General features: G+C 46.9%; 1 non-coding gene across 1 annotated transcript; it reads left to right on the top strand.

The window, feature by feature from the left end:
- The first annotated feature begins 13,969 nt into the window (after positions 1-13,969).
- On the top strand, positions 13,970-14,041 carry Trnar-ucu (transfer RNA arginine (anticodon UCU)). Its single transcript has one exon. It is a non-coding gene; the product is annotated as a tRNA-Arg (tRNA).
- The last annotated feature ends 1,091 nt before the right edge of the window (positions 14,042-15,132 follow it).

The following is a 15,132-nucleotide window of genomic DNA, read 5'->3' on the forward strand; positions in this document are numbered from 1 at the left end:
GTTACCCACATATGACAGGCTGTAGACGTTCGCGTCACGCCCCGGGGGTTGAAAAGAAGGTCCCCTTCTCCCCGTGTAGTCTGAGTGGCGCTGGCTACCACCCTCAAGCGTCAGATACAGTTGTAGTATATCTAAATACCCCAGAAAGTGAAGCGGAACATAGTCGCCCAGATAGCCGAATTGGTACGGCATTGGAGATCTAATCGAAAGGCGTGGGTTCGGTCCCCACTCTAGGCGCGTGTTTTTTTTTCTTTCTTTCTCACGTAATAATAATATTAAATAATAATGTAACGCCACTAACGGTAAAAAATATTCTAACCATTCCCCTATGCCTTCTTTGGTGTTGTAGACTGCCGGCATTTCTTCCTGTATTTTCTAACGAGCCCCTTATTTACAAACCCTATTATGATGCGAAAGCTTAGCGAGGGCCTCGGTTCTGGCAGCCTTGATGCCAAGGTAGCATAAGAGGGTTTCCCGCCAGTTACCCGCTTATGACAGGCTGTAGACGTTCGTGTCACACCCCGGGGGTTGAAAAGAAGGTCCACTTCTCATGTAGTCTGAGTCGCGCTGGCTACCACCCTCAAGCATCAGATACAGTTGTAGTATATATAAATACCACAGAAAGTGAAGCGGAACACAGTCGCCCAGATAGCCGAATTGGTAAGGCATTCGAGATCTAATCGAAAGGCGTGGGTTCGGTCCCCACTCTGGGCGCGTGTTTTTCTTTCTTTCTTTCTCACGTAATTAATAATAATAAATAATAATGTAACGTCACTAACGGTAAAAAATATTATAACCATTCCCCTATGCCTTCTTTGGTGTTGTAGACTGCCGGCATTTCTTCCTCTATTTTCTAACGAGCCCCTCATTTACAAACCTATTATCATGCGAAAGCTTAGCGAGGGCCTCGGTTCTGGCAGCCTTGATGCCAAGGTAGAATAAGAGGGTTTCCCGGCAGTTACCCGCTTATGCCAGGCTGTAGACGTTCGCGTCACGGCCCGGGGGTTGAAAAGAAGGTCCCCTTCTCCCCGTGTAGTCTGAGTGGCGCTCGCTATCACCCTCAAGCGTCAGATACAGTTGCAGTATATAAAAATACCCCAGAAAGTGAAGCGGAAAACAGTCGCACAGATAGCCGAATTGGTAAGACATTCGAGATGTAATCGAAATTCGTGGGTTCGGTCCCCACTCTGGGCGCGTGTTTTTCTTTCTTTCTTAATAATGTAACGTCACTAATGGTAAAAAATATTCTAACCATTCCCCTATGCCTTCTTTGGTGTTGTAGACTGCCGGCATTTCTTCCAGTATATTCTAATGAGCCCCTCATTTACAAACCCTATTATAATGCGAAAGCTTAGCGAGGGCCTCGGTTCTGGCAGCCTTGATGCCAAGGTAGCATAAGAGGGTTTCCCGCCAGTTACCCGCTTATGACAGACTGTAGACGTTCGCGTCACTCCCCGGGTGTTGAAAAGAAGGTCCACTTCTCCCCCTGTAGTCTGAGTGGCGCTGGCTAACACCCTCAAGCGTCAGATACAGTTGTAGTATATATAAATACCCCAGAAAGTGAAGCGGAACACAGTCGCCCAGATAGCCGAATTGGTAAGGCATTCGAGATGTAATCGAAAGGCGTGGGTTCGGTCCCCACTCTGGGCGCGTGTTTTTCTTTCTTTCTTTCTCACGTAATTATTAATAATAAATAATAATGTAACCACTAACGGTAAAAAATATTCTAACCATACCCCTATGCCTTCTTTGGTGTTGTAGACTGCCGGCATGTCTTCCTGTATTTTCTAACGAGCCCCTCATTTACAAACCCTATTATCATGCGAAAGCTTAGCGAGGGCCTCGGTTCTGCTAGCCTTGATGCCAACGTAGCATAAGAGGGTTTCCCGCCAGTTACCCGCTTATGACAGGCTGTAGACGTTCGCGTCAGGCCCCGGGGGTTGAAAAGAAGGTCCTCTTATCCAAGTCTAGTCTGAGTGGCGCTGGCTACCACCCTCAAGCGTCAGATACAGTTGTAGTATATATAAATACCCCAGATAGTGTAGCGGAACACAGTCTCCCAGATAGCCGAATTGGTAAGGCATTCGAGGTCTAATCGAAAGGCGTGGGTTCGGTCCCTACTCTGGGCGCGTGTTTTTCTTTCTTTCTTTCTCACGTAATTAATAATAATAAATAATAATGGAACGTCACTAACGGTAAAAATAATTTAACCATTCCCCTATGCCTTCTTTGTTGTTGTAGACTGCCGGCATTTCTTCCTGTATTTTCTAACGAGCCCCTCATTTACAAACCCTATTATCATGCGAAAGCTTAGCGAGGGCCTCGGTTCTGGCAGCCTTGATGCCAAGGTAGCATAAGAGGGTTTTCCGCCAGTTACCCGCTTATGACAGGCTGTAGACGTTCGCGTCACGCCGCGGGGTTGAAAAGAAGGTCCCCTTCTCCCCGTGTAGTCTGAGTGGCGCTGGCTACCACCCTCAAGCGTCAGATACAGTTGTAGTATATCTAAATACCCCAAAAAACGAAGCGGAACATAGTCGCCCAGATAGTTGAATTGGTAAGGCATTCGAGATGTAATCGAAAGGCGTGGGTTCGGTCCCCACTCTGGGCGCATGTTTTTCTTTCTTTCTTAATAATGTAACGTCACTAATGGTAAAAAATATTCTAACCATTCCCCTATGCCTTCCTTGGTGTTGTAGACTGCCGGCATTTCTTCCTGTATTTTCTAACGAGCCCCTCATTTACAAACCCTATTATAATGAGAAAGCTTAGCGAGGGCCTCGGTTCTGGCAGCCTTGATGCCAAGGTAGCATAAGAGGGTTTCCTGCCAGTTACCCGCTTATGACCGGCTGTAGACGTTCGCGTCACGCCCCGGGGGTTGAAAAGAAGGTCCCCTTCTTTCCGTGTAATCTGAGTGGCGCTGGCTACCACCCTCAAGCGTCAGATACAGTTGTAGTATATATAAATACCACAGAAAGTGAAGCGGAACACAGTCGCCCAGATAGCCGAATTGGTAAGGCATTCGAGATCTAATCGAAAGGCGTGGGTTTGGTCCCTACTCTGGGCGCGTGTTTTTCTTTCTTTATCTCTCACGTAATTAATAATAATAAATAATAATGTAACGTCACTAACGGTAAAAAATATTCTAACCATTCCCCTATGCCTTCTTTGGTGTTGTAGACTGCCGGCATTTCTTCCTGTATTTTCTAACGAGCCCCTCATTTACAAACCAATTATCATGCGAAAGCTTAGCGAGGGCCTCGGTTCTGGCAGCCTTGATGCCAAGGTAGCATAAGAGGGTTTCTCGCCAGTTACCCGCTTATGACAGGGTGTAGACGTTCGCGTCACGCCCCGGGGGTTGAAAAGAAGGTCCCCTTCTCCCCGTGTAGTCTGAATGGCGCTGGCTATCACTCTCAAGCGTCAGATACAGTTGTAGTATATATAAATACCCCAGAAAGTGAAGCGGAACACAGTCGCCCAGATAGCCGAATTGGTAAGGCATTCGAGATGTAATCGAAAGGCGTGGGTTCGGTCCCCACTCTGGGCGCGTGTTTTTCTTTCTTTCTTAATAATGTAACGTCACTAATGGTAAAATATATTCTAACCATTCCCCTATGCCTTCTTTGGTGTTGTAGACTGCCGGCATTTCTTCCAGTATTTTCTAACGAGCCCCTTATTTACAAACCCTATTATAATGGGAAAGCTTAGCGAGGGCCTCGGTTCTGGCAGCCTTGATGCCAAGGTAGCATAAGAGGGTTTCCTGCCAGTTACCCGCTTATGACAGGCTGTAGACGTTCGCGTCACGCCCCGGGGGTTGAAAAGAAGGTCCCCTTCTCCCCGTGTAGTCTGAGTGGCGCTGTCTACCACCCTCAAGCGTCAGATACAGTTGAAGTATATCTAAATACCCCAGAAAGTGAAGCGGAACATAGTCGCCCAGATAGCAGAATTGGTAAGGCATTTGAGATCTAATCGAAAGGCGTGGGTTCGGTCCCCACTCTGGGCGCGTGTTTTTCTTTCTTTCTCACGTAATTAATAATAATAAATAATAATGTAACGTCACTAACAGTAAAAAATATTCTAACCATTCCCCTATGCCTTCTTTGGTGTTGTAGACTGCCGGCAATTCTTCCAGTATTTTCTAACGAGCCCCTCATTCACAATCCCGATTATAAAGCGAAAGCTTAGCGAGGGCCTCGGTTCTGGCAGCCTTGATGCCAAGGTAGCATAAGAGGGTTTCCCGCCAGTTACCCGCCTATGACAGGCTGTAGACGTTCGCTTCATGCCCCGGGGGTTGAAAAGAAGGTCCCCTTCTCCCCGTGTAGTCTGAGTGGCGCTGGCTACCACCCGCAAGCGTCAGATACTGTTGTAGTATATATAAATATCACAGAAAGTGAAGCGGAACACAGCCGCCCAGATAGCCGAATTGGTAAGGCAATCGAGTTCTAATCGAAAGGCGTGGGTTCGGGCCCCACTCTAGGCGCGTGTTTTTTTTTCTTTCTTTCTCACGTAATAATAATATTAAATAATAATGTAACGCCACTAACGGTAAAAAATATTCTAACCATTCCCCTATGCCTTCTTTGGTGTTGTAGACTGCCGGCATTTCTTCCTGTATTTTCTAACGAGCCCCTTATTTACAAACCCTATTATCATGCGAAAGCTTAGCGAGGGCCTCGGTTCTGGCAGCCTTGATGCCAAGGTAGCATAAGAGGGTTTCCCGCCAGTTACCCGCTTATGACAGGCTGTAGACGTTCGTGTCACACCCCGGGGGTTGAAAAGAAGGTCCACTTCTCATGTAGTCTGAGTCGCGCTGGCTACCACCCTCAAGCATCAGATACAGTTGTAGTATATATAAATACCACAGAAAGTGAAGCGGAACACAGTCGCCCAGATAGCCGAATTGGTAAGGCATTCGAGATCTAATCGAAAGGCGTGGGTTCGGTCCCCACTCTGGGCGCGTGTTTTTCTTTCTTTCTTTCTCACGTAATTAATAATAATAAATAATAATGTAACGTCACTAACGGTAAAAAATATTATAACCATTCCCCTATGCCTTCTTTGGTGTTGTAGACTGCCGGCATTTCTTCCTCTATTTTCTAACGAGCCCCTCATTTACAAACCTATTATCATGCGAAAGCTTAGCGAGGGCCTCGGTTCTGGCAGCCTTGATGCCAAGGTAGCATAAGAGGGTTTCCCGCCAGTTACCCGCTGATGACAGGCTGTAGACGTTCGCTTCACGCCCCGGGGGTTGAAAAGAAGGTCCCCTTCTCCCCGTGTAGTCTGAGTGGCGCTGGCTACCACCCTCAAGCGTCAGATACAGTTCTAGTATATATAAATACCACAGAAAGTGAAGCGGAACACAGTCGCCCAGATAGCCGAATTGGTAAGGCATTCGAGATCTAATCGAAAGGCGTGGGTTCGGTCCCCACTCTGGGAGCGTGTTTTTCTGTCTTTCTTTCTCACGTAATTAATAATAATAAATATTAATGTAACGTCACTAACAGTAAAAAATATTCTAACCATTCCCCTATGCCTTCTTTGGTGTTGTAGACTGCCGGCATTTCTTCCAGTATTTTCTAACGAGCCCCTCATTTACAAACCCGATTATAATGCGAAAGCTTAGCGAGGGCCTCGGTTCTGGCAGCCTTGATGCCAAGGTAGCATAAGACGGTTTCCCGCCAGTTACCCGCTTATGACAGGCTGTAGACGTTCGCGTCACACCCCGGGGGTTGAAAAGAAGGTCCACTTCTCCCCGTGTAGTCTGAGTGGCGCTGGCTAACACCCTCAAGCGTCAGATACAGTTGTAGTATATATAAATACCCCAGAAAGTGAAGCGGAACACAGTCGCCCAGATAGCCGAATTGGTAAGGCAATCGTGATCTAATCGAAAGGCGTGGGTTCGGTCCCCACTCTAGGCGCGTGTTTTTTTTTATTTCTTTCTCACGTAATAATAATAATAAATAATAATGTAACGCCACTAACGGTAAAAAATATTCTAACCATTCCCCTATGCCTTCTTTGGTGTTGTAGACTGCCGGCATTTCTTCCTGTATTTTCTAATGAGCCCCTTATTTACAAACCCTATTATCATGCGAAAGCTTAGCGAGGGCCTCGGTTCTGGCAGCCTTGATGCCAAGGTAGCATAAGGGGGTTTCCCGCCAGTTACCCGCTTATGACAGGCTGTAGACGTTCGCGTCACGCCCCGGGGGTTGAAAAGAAGGTCCCCTTCTCCCCGTGTAGTCTTAGTGGCGCTGGCTACCACTCTCAAGCGTCAGATACAGTTGTAGTATATATAAATACCCCAGAAAGTGAAGCGGAACACAGGCGCCCAGATAGCCGAATTGGTAAGGCATTCGAGGTCTAATCGAAAGGCGTGGGTTCGGTCCCCACTCTGGGCGCGTGTTTTTCTTTCTTTCTTTCTCACGTAGTTAATAATAATAAATAATAATGTAACGTCACTAACGGTAAAAATATTCTAACCATTCCCCTATGCCTTCTTTGTTGTTGTAGACTGCCGGCATTTCTTCCTGTATTTTCTAACGAGCCCCTCATTTACAAACCCTATTATCATGCGAAAGCTCAGCGAGGGCCTCGGTTCTGGCAGCCTTGATGCCAATGTAGCATAAGAGGGTTTCCCACCAGATACCCGCTTTTGACAGGCTGTAGACGTTCGCGTCACGCCCCGGGGGTTGAAAAGAAGGTCCTCTTCTCCCCGTGTAGTCTGAGTGGCGCTGGCTACCACCCTCAAGCGTCAGATACAGTTGTAGTATATAGAAATACCACAGAAAGTGAAGCGGAACACAGTCGCCCAGATAGCCGAATTGGTAAGGCATTCGAGATCTAATCGAAAGGCGTGCGTTCGGTCCCCACTCTAGGCGCGTGTTTTTTTTTCTTTCTTTCTCACGTAATTAATAATAATAAAAAATAATGTAACGTCACTAACGGTAAAAAATATTCTAACCATTCCCCTATGCCTTCTTTGGTGTTGTAGACTGCCGGCATTTCTTCCTGTATTTTCTAACGAGCCCCTCATTTACAAACCCTATTATCATGCGAAAGCTTAGCGAGGGCCTCGGTTCTGGCAGCCTTGATGCCAAGGTAGCATAAGAGGGTTTCCCGCCAGTTACCCGCTAATGACAGGCTGTAGACGTTCGCGTCACGCCCCGGGGGTTGAAAAGAAGGTCCCTTTCTCCCCGTGTAGTCTGAGTGGCACGGGCTACCACCCTCAAGCGTCAGATACAGTTGTAGTATATATAAATACCACAGAAAGTGAAGCGGAACACAGTCGCCCAGATAGCCGAATTGGTAAGGCATTCGAGATCTAATCGAAAGGCGTGGGTTCGGTCCCCACTCTGGGCGCGTGTTTTTCTTTCTTTCTTTCTCACGTAATTATAATAATAAATAATAATGTAACGTCACTAACGGTAAAAATATTCTAACCATTCCCCTATGCCTTCTTTGCTGTTGTAGACTGCCGGCATTTCTTCCTGTATTTTCTAACGAGCCCCTCATATACAAACCCTATTATCATGCGAAAGCTTAGCGAGGGCCTCGGTTCTGGCAGCCTTGATGCCAAGGTAGCATAAGAGGGTTTCCCGCCAGTTACCCGCTTATGACAGGCTGTAGACGTTCGCGTCACGCCCCGGGGTTGAAAAGAAGGTCCCCTTCTCCCCCTGTAGTCTGAGTGGCGCTGGCTACCACCCTCAAGCGTCAGATACAGTTGTAGTATATTTAAATACCCCAGAACGCGAAGCGGAACATAGTCGCCCAGATAGCCGAATTGGTAAGGCATTCGAGATCTAATCGAAAGGCGTGGGATCGGTCCCCACTTTGGGCGCGTGTTTTTCTTTCTTTCTTTCTCACGTAATTAATAATAATAAATAATAATATAACGTCACTAACGGTAAAAAATATTCTAACCATTCCCCTATGCCTTCTTTGGTGTTGTAGACTGCCGGTATTTCTTCGTGTATTTTCTAACGAGCCCCTCATTTACAAACCTATTATCATGCGAAAGCTTAGCGAGGGCCTCGGTTCTGGCAGCCTTGATGCCAAGGTAGCATAAGAGGGTTTCTCGCCAGTTACCCGCTTATGACAGGGTGTAGACGTTCGCGTCACGCCCCGGGGGTTGAAAAGAAGGTCCCCTTCTCCCCGTGTAGTCTGAGTGGAGCTGGCTATCACCCTCAAGCGTCAGATACAGTTGTAGTATATATAAATACCCCAGAAAGTGAAGCGGAACACAGTCGCCCAGATAGCCGAATTGGTAAGGCATTCGAGATGTAATCGAAAGGCGTGGGTTCGGTCCCCACTCTGGGCGCGTGTTTTTCTTTCTTTCTTAATAATGTAACGTCACTAATGGTAAAAAATATTCTAACCATTCCCCTATGCCTTCTTTGGTGTTGTAGACTGCCGGCATTTCTTCCAGTATTTTCTAACGAGCCCCTCATTTACAAACCTTTTATAATGCGAAAGCTTAGCGAGGGCCTCGGTTCTGGCAGCCTTGATGCCAAGGTAGCATAAGAGGGTTTCCCGCCAGTTACCCACATATGACAGGCTGTAGACGTTCGCGTCACGCCCCGGGGGTTGAAAAGAAGGTCCCCTTCTCCCCGTGTAGTCTGAGTGGCGCTGGCTACCACCCTCAAGCGTCAGATACAGTTGTAGTATATCTAAATACCCCAGAAAGTGAAGCGGAACATAGTCGCCCAGATAGCCGAATTGGTACGGCATTGGAGATCTAATCGAAAGGCGTGGGTTCGGTCCCCACTCTAGGCGCGTGTTTTTTTTCTTTCTTTCTCACGTAATAATAATATTAAATAATAATGTAACGCCACTAACGGTAAAAAATATTCTAACCATTCCCCTATGCCTTCTTTGGTGTTGTAGACTGCCGGCATTTCTTCCTGTATTTTCTAACGAGCCCCTTATTTACAAACCCTATTATGATGCGAAAGCTTAGCGAGGGCCTCGGTTCTGGCAGCCTTGATGCCAAGGTAGCATAAGAGGGTTTCCCGCCAGTTACCCGCTTATGACAGGCTGTAGACGTTCGTGTCACACCCCGGGGGTTGAAAAGAAGGTCCACTTCTCATGTAGTCTGAGTCGCGCTGGCTACCACCCTCAAGCATCAGATACAGTTGTAGTATATATAAATACCACAGAAAGTGAAGCGGAACACAGTCGCCCAGATAGCCGAATTGGTAAGGCATTCGAGATCTAATCGAAAGGCGTGGGTTCGGTCCCCACTCTGGGCGCGTGTTTTTCTTTATTTCTTTCTCACGTAATTAATAATAATAAATAATAATGTAACGTCACTAACGGTAAAAAATATTATAACCATTCCCCTATGCCTTCTTTGGTGTTGTAGACTGCCGGCATTTCTTCCTCTATTTTCTAACGAGCCCCTCATTTACAAACCTATTATCATGCGAAAGCTTAGCGAGGGCCTCGGTTCTGGCAGCCTTGATGCCAAGGTAGCATAAGAGGGTTTCCCGCCAGTTACCCGCTTATGACAGGCTGTAGACGTTCGCTTCACGCCCCGGGGGTTGAAAAGAAGGTCCCCTTCTCCCCGTGTAGTCTGAGTGGCGCTGGCTACCACCCTCAAGCGTCAGATACAGTTCTAGTATATATAAATACCACAGAAAGTGAAGCGGAACACAGTCGCCCAGATAGCCGAATTGGTAAGGCATTCGAGATCTAATCGAAAGGCGTGGGTTCGGTCCCCACTCTGGGAGCGTGTTTTTCTGTCTTTCTTTCTCACGTAATTAATAATAATAAATATTAATGTAACGTCACTAACAGTAAAAAATATTCTAACCATTCCCCTATGCCTTCTTTGGTGTTGTAGACTGCCGGCATTTCTTCCAGTATTTTCTAACGAGCCCCTCATTTACAAACCCGATTATAATGCGAAAGCTTAGCGAGGGCCTCGGTTCTGGCAGCCTTGATGCCAAGGTAGCATAAGACGGTTTCCCGCCAGTTACCCGCTTATGACCGGCTGTAGACGTTCGCGTCACACCCCGGGGGTTGAAAAGAAGGTCCACTTCTCCCCGTGTAGTCTGAGTGGCGCTGGCTAACACCCTCAAGCGTCAGATACAGTTGTAGTATATATAAATACCCCAGAAAGTGAAGCGGAACACAGTCGCCCAGATAGCCGAATTGGTAAGGCAATCGTGATCTAATCGAAAGGCGTGGGTTCGGTCCCCACTCTAGGCGCGTGTTTTTTTTTATTTCTTTCTCACGTAATAATAATAATAAATAATAATGAAACGCCACTAACGGTAAAAAATATTCTAACCATTCCCCTATGCCTTCTTTGGTGTTGTAGACTGCCGGCATTTCTTCCTGTATTTTCTAATGAGCCCCTTATTTACAAACCCTATTATCATGCGAAAGCTTAGCGAGGGCCTCGGTTCTGGCAGCCTTGATGCCAAGGTAGCATAAGGGGGTTTCCCGCCAGTTACCCGCTTATGACAGGCTGTAGACGTTCGCGTCACGCCCCGAGGGTTGAAAAGAAGGTCCCCTTCTCCCCGTGTAGTCTTAGTGGCGCTGGCTACCACTCTCAAGCGTCAGATACAGTTGTAGTATATATAAATTCCCCAGAAAGTGAAGCGGAACACAGGCGCCCAGATAGCCGAATTGGTAAGGCATTCGAGGTCTAATCGAAAGGCGTGGGTTCGGTCCCCACTCTGGGCGCGTGTTTTTCTTTCTTTCTTTCTCACGTAGTTAATAATATTAATAATAATGTAACGTCACTAACGGTAAAAATATTCTAACCATTCCCCTATGCCTTCTTTGTTGTTGTAGACTGCCGGCATTTCTTCCTGTATTTTCTAACGAGCCCCTCATTTACAAACCCTATTATCATGCGAAAGCTCAGCGAGGGCCTCGGTTCTGGCAGCCTTGATGCCAAGGTAGCATAAGAGGGTTTCCCACCAGATACCCGCTTTTGACAGGCTGTAGACGTTCGCGTCACGCCCCGGGGGTTGAAAAGAAGGTCCCTTTCTCCCCGTGTAGTCTGAGTGGCACGGGCTACCACCCTCAAGCGTCAGATACAGTTGTAGTATATATAAATACCACAGAAAGTGAAGCGGAACACAGTCGCCCAGATAGCCGAATTGGTAAGGCATTCGAGATCTAATCGAAAGGCGTGGGTTCGGTCCCCACTCTGGGCGCGTGTTTTTCTTTCTTTCTTTCTCACGTAATTATAATAATAAATAATAATGTAACGTCACTAACGGTAAAAATATTCTAACCATTCCCCTATGCCTTCTTTGCTGTTGTAGACTGCCGGCATTTCTTCCTGTATTTTCTAACGAGCCCCTCATATCCAAACCCTATTATCATGCGAAAGCTTAGCGAGGGCCTCGGTTCTGGCAGCCTTGATGCCAAGGTAGCATAAGAGGGTTTCCCGCCAGTTACCCGCTTATGACAGGCTGTAGACGTTCGCGTCACGCCCCGGGGTTGAAAAGAAGGTCCCCTTCTCCCCCTGTAGTCTGAGTGGCGCTGGCTACCACCCTCAAGCGTCAGATACAGTTGTAGTGTATTTAAATACCCCAGAACGCGAAGCGGAACATAGTCGCCCAGATAGCCGAATTGGTAAGGCATTCGAGATCTAATCGAAAGGCGTGGGATCGGTCCCCACTTTGGGCGCGTGTTTTTCTTTCTTTCTTTCTCACGTAATTAATAATACTAAATAATAATATAACGTCACTAACGGTAAAAAATATTCTAACCATTCCCCTATGCCTTCTTTGGTGTTGTAGACTGCCGGTATTTCTTCGTGTATTTTCTAACGAGCCCCTCATTTACAAACCTATTATCATGCGAAAGCTTAGCGAGGGCCTCGGTTCTGGCAGCCTTGATGCCAAGGTAGCATAAGAGGGTTTCTCGCCAGTTACCCGCTTATGACAGGGTGTAGACGTTCGCGTCACGCCCCGGGGGTTGAAAAGAAGGTCCCCTTCTCCCCGTGTAGTCTGAGTGGCGCTGGCTACCACCCTCAAGCGTCAGATACAGTTGTAGTATATCTAAATACCACAGAAAGTGAAGCGGAACATAGTCGCCCAGATAGCCGAATTGGTACGGCATTGGAGATCTAATCGAAAGGCGTGGGTTCGGTCCCCACTCTAGGCGCGTGTTTTTTTTTCTTTCTTTCTCACGTAATAATAATATTAAATAATAATGTAACGCCACTAACGGTAAAAAATATTCTAACCATTCCCCTATGCCTTCTTTGGTGTTGTAGACTGCCGGCATTTCTTCCTGTATTTTCTAACGAGCCCCTTATTTACAAACCCTATTATCATGCGAAAGCTTAGCGAGGGCCTCGGTTCTGGCAGCCTTGATGCCAAGGTAGCATAAGAGGGTTTCCCGCCAGTTACCCGCTTATGACAGGCTGTAGACGTTCGTGTCACACCCCGGGGGTTGAAAAGAAGGTCCACTTCTCATGTAGTCTGAGTCGCGCTGGCTACCACCCTCAAGCATCAGATACAGTTGTAGTATATATAAATACCACAGAAAGTGAAGCGGAACACAGTCGCCCAGATAGCCGAATTGGTAAGGCATTCGAGATCTAATCGAAAGGCGTGGGTTCGGTCCCCACTCTGGGCGCGTGTTTTTCTTTCTTTCTTTCTCACGTAATTAATAATAATAAATAATAATGTAACGTCACTAACGGTAAAAAATATTATAACCATTCCCCTATGCCTTCTTTGGTGTTGTAGACTGCCGGCATTTCTTCCTCTATTTTCTAACGAGCCCCTCATTTACAAACCTATTATCATGCGAAAGCTTAGCGAGGGCCTCGGTTCTGGCAGCCTTGATGCTAAGGTAGCATAAGAGGGTTTCCCGCCAGTTACCCGCTTATGACAGGCTGTAGACGTTCGCTTCACGCCCCGGGGGTTGAAAAGAAGGTCCCCTTCTCCCCGTGTAGTCTGAGTGGCGCTGGCTACCACCCTCAAGCGTCAGATACAGTTCTAGTATATAAAAATACCACAGAAAGTGAAGCGGAACACAGTCGCCCAGATAGCCGAATTGGTAAGGCATTCGAGATCTAATCGAAAGGCGTGGGTTCGGTCCCCACTCTGGGAGCGTGTTTTTCTGTCTTTCTTTCTCACGTAATTAATAATAATAAATATTATTGTAACGTCACTAACAGTAAAAAATATTCTAACCATTCCCCTATGCCTTCTTTGGTGTTGTAGACTGCCGGCATTTCTTCCAGTATTTTCTAACGAGCCCCTCATTTACAAACCCGATTATAATGCGAAAGCTTAGCGAGGGCCTCGGTTCTGGCAGCCTTGATGCCAAGGTAGCATAAGACGGTTTCCCGCCAGTTACCCGCTTATGACAGGCTGTAGACGTTCGCGTCACACCCCGGGGGTTGAAAAGAAGGTCCACTTCTCCCCGTGTAGTCTGAGTGGCGCTGGCTAACACCCTCAAGCGTCAGATACAGTTTTAGTATATATAAATACCCCAGAAAGTGAAGCGGAACACAGTCGCCCAGATAGCCGAATTGGTAAGGCAATCGTGATCTAATCGAAAGGCGTGGGTTCGGTCCCCACTCTAGGCGCGTGTTTTTTTTTATTTCTTTCTCACGTAATAATAATAATAAATAATAATGAAACGCCACTAACGGTAAAAAATATTCTAACCATTCCCCTATGCCTTCTTTGGTGTTGTAGACTGCCGGCATTCCTTCCTGTATTTTCTAATGAGCCCCTTATTTACAAACCCTATTATCATGCGAAAGCTTAGCGAGGGCCTCGGTTCTGGCAGCCTTGATGCCAAGGTAGCATAAGGGGGTTTCCCGCCAGTTACCCGCTTATGACAGGCTGTAGACGTTCGCGTCACGCCCCGGGGGTTGAAAAGAAGGTCCCCTTCTCCCCGTGTAGTCTTAGTGGCGCTGGCTACCACTCTCAAGCGTCAGATACAGTTGTAGTATATATAAATACCCCAGAAAGTGAAGCGGAACACAGGCGCCCAGATAGCCGAATTGGTAAGGCATTCGATGTCTAATCGAAAGGCGTGGGTTCGGTCCCCACTCTGGGCGCGTGTTTTTCTTTCTTTCTTTCTCACGTAGTTAATAATAATAAATAATAATGTAACGTCACTAACGGTAAAAATATTCTAACCATTCCCCTATGCCTTCTTTGTTGTTGTAGACTGCCGGCATTTCTTCCTGTATTTTCTAACGAGCCCCTCATTTACAAACCCTATTATCATGCGAAAGCTCAGCGAGGGCCTCGGTTCTGGCAGCCTTGATGCCAAGGTAGCATAAGAGGGTTTCCCACCAGATACCCGCTTTTGACAGGCTGTAGACGTTCGCGTCACGCCCCGGGGGTTGAAAAGAAGGTCCTCTTCTCCCCGTGTAGTCTGAGTGGCGCTGGCTACCACCCTCAAGCGTCAGATACAGTTGTAGTATATAGAAATACCACAGAAAGTGAAGCGGAACACAGTCGCCCAGATAGCCGAATTGGTAAGGCATTCGAGATCTAATCGAAAGGCGTGCGTTCGGTCCCCACTCTAGGCGCGTGTTTTTTTTTCTTTCTTTCTCACGTAATTAATAATAATAAAAAATAATGTAACGTCACTAACGGTAAAAAATATTCTAACCATTCCCCTATGCCTTCTTTGGTGTTGTAGACTGCCGGCATTTCTTCCTGTATTTTCTAACGAGCCCCTCATTTACAAACCCTATTATCATGCGAAAGCTTAGCGAGGGCCTCGGTTCTGGCAGCCTTGATGCCAAGGTAGCATAAGAGGGTTTCCCGCCAGTTACCCGCTAATGACAGGCTGTAGACGTTCGCGTCACGCCCCGGGGGTTGAAAAGAAGGTCCCTTTCTCCCCGTGTAGTCTGAGTGGCACGGGCTACCACCCTCAAGCGTCAGATACAGTTGTAGTATATATAAATACCACAGAAAGTGAAGCGGAACACAGTCGCCCAGATAGCCGAATTGGTAAGGCATTCGAGATCTAATCGAAAGGCGTGGGTTCGTTCCCCACTCTGGGCGCGTGTTTTTCTTTCTTTCTTTCTCACGTAATTATAATAATAAATAATAATGTAACGTCACTAACGGTAAAAATATTCTAACCATTCCCCTATGCCTTCTTTGCTGTTGTAGACTGCCGGCATTTCTTCCT

The sequence above is a fragment of the Haemaphysalis longicornis genome, unplaced genomic scaffold (assembly GCF_048455015.1).
Source record: "Haemaphysalis longicornis isolate Haplotype H1 unplaced genomic scaffold, Haemaphysalis longicornis Haplotype H1 scaffold_5, whole genome shotgun sequence".
NCBI classification, from domain to species: domain Eukaryota; kingdom Metazoa; phylum Arthropoda; class Arachnida; order Ixodida; family Ixodidae; genus Haemaphysalis; species Haemaphysalis longicornis.